Genomic DNA, 2424 nt, shown 5'->3' with positions numbered 1-2424 from the left:
AGTAAGATGGAACAAGATAGCAACTTGTTGGAAGTAACACATTTTGATGTGTCCAATCCAATGAGTGCTGAGGCATGCAGTGAATATCGTTAGGATCTTACTTCACAGATGATTCGAGTAGATGTTGAGAATATTTACTTGAGGAAACACAAGTCTGAATTATTGAATGGTTCAAGTAATTTCAGAGTGAAGTTTAAGATCTTCGTGACAAGATGATAGAATGTCTATGATATGATCATAGAGATGAATATCTGAGTTACGAGTTTTGGCACACAATTAAGACATTGTGGAAATTGTTTCGCAATTAATACCACCTGGAACACCATAGTGTGATGGTGTGTCCGAACATCATAGTTGCACCCTATTGGATATGGTGCGTACCATGATGTCTCTTATCGAATTACCACTATCGTTCATGGGTTAGGCATTAGAGACAACCACATTCACTTTAAATAGGGCACCACGTAATTCCGATGAGATGACACCGTATAAATTATGGTTTAGAGAAACCTAAGTTGTCGTTTCTTAAAGGTTTGGGGCTGCGACGCTTATGTGAAAAAGTTTCAGGTTGATAAGCTCGAACCCAAAGCGGATAAAATGCATCTTCATAGGACACCCAAAACAGTTGGGTATACCTCCTAATTTAGATCCGAAAGCAATATGAATTGTTTCTTGAATCGGGTCCTTTCTCGAGGAAAAGTTTCTCTCAAAAGAATTGAGTGGGAGGATGGTGGAGACTTGATGAGGTTATTGAACCATCACTTCAACCAGTGTGTAGCAGGGCACAGGAAGTTGTTCCCGTGGCACCTACACCAATTGAAGTGGAAGCTTATGATAGTGATCATGAAACTTCAGATCAAGTCACTCCCAAACCTCGTAGGATGACAAGGATGCGTACTACTTGAGAGTGGTACGTAATCCTGTCTTGAAGGTCATGTTGCTAGACAACAATGAACCTACGAGCTATGAAGAAGCGATGGTGGGCCCGGATTACGACGAATGGCTCAAGGCCATAAAATCCGAGAGAGGATCCATGTATGAAAACAAAGTGTAGACTTTGGAAGAACTACTTGATTATCGTAAGGCTGTTGAGTGTAGATGGATTTTAAAAGGAAGACGAACAATGATGGTAAATGTCACCATTAAGAAAGCTCGACTTGTCGTTAAGATGTTTTCTGACAAGTTCAAGGAGTTGACTACGGTGAAATTTTCTCACTCGTAGCGATGCTAAGAGTCTGTTAGAATTATGTTAGCGATCACTGCATTATTTATGAAATCTTGCAGATAGGATGTCAAAACATTGTTTCCTCGACAATTTTCTTGAGGAAAGGTTGAATGTGATACAATCGGAAAGTTTTGTCGATCCTAAGGATGCTAAAAGGTATGCTAGCTCCAGCGATCCTTCTAAGGACTGGAGTAAGCATCTCGGAGTTGGAATGTACGCTTTGATGAGATGATCAAAGATTTGGATTTATACAAAGTTTATGAGAAACTTGTATTTCCAAAGAAGTGAGTGGGAGCACTATAGAATTTCTGATGAGTATATGTTGTTGACATATTGATGATCAGAGATGATGTAGAATTTCTAGAAAGCATATAGGGTTATTTGAAAGGTGTTTTTCAATAGAAAGCCTGGATTAAGCTACTTGAACATTGAGCATCAAGATCTATAAGGATAGATCAAAATGCTTAATAATACTTTCAAATGAGCACATACCTTGACATGATCTTGAAGGTGTTCAAGATGGACCAGTCAAAGAAGGAGTTCTTGCCTGAATTGTAAGGTACGAAGTTAAGACTTAAAGCTCGACTACGGCAGAATAGAGAGAAAGTACGAAGGTCGTCCCCTATGCTTAAGACGTAGGCTCTTCAGTATGCTATGCTGTGTACCGCACCTGAAGTGTGCCTTGCCATGAGTCAGTCAAGGGGTACAAGAGTGGCTCACAGGACAGCGGTCAAAGTTATCCTTAGTAACTAGTGGACTAAGGAATTTTCTCGATTATGGAGGTGGTAAAAGAGTTCGTCGTGAAGGTTACGTTGATGCAAGCTTAACACCTATCCGGATAGCTCTGAGTAGAGAGACCGGATACATATAATGGAGCAATAATTTAGAATAGCTCAAAGTAGAACAGTTATTTGGAATAGCTCCAAATAGAGCGTGGTAGCTGAATCTAGGAGATGACATAGAGATTTGTAAAGCACACACGGATCTGAAAGGTTCAGACCCGTTGACTAAAACCTCTCTCACAAGCAACATGATCAAACATAAAACTCATTGAGTGTTAATCACATAGTGATGTGAACTAGACTACTGGCTCTAGTAAACTCTTGGGTATTAGTCACATGGTGATGTGACCTGTGAGTGTTAATCACATGGCGATGTGAACTGGATTATTGACTCTAGTGCAAGTGGGAGACTGTTGG

This window comes from Triticum dicoccoides, chromosome 2A (assembly GCF_002162155.2).
Source record: "Triticum dicoccoides isolate Atlit2015 ecotype Zavitan chromosome 2A, WEW_v2.0, whole genome shotgun sequence".
In the NCBI taxonomy this organism is placed as follows: domain Eukaryota; kingdom Viridiplantae; phylum Streptophyta; class Magnoliopsida; order Poales; family Poaceae; genus Triticum; species Triticum dicoccoides.
Note: the sequence above shows the minus strand (reverse complement) of the source record.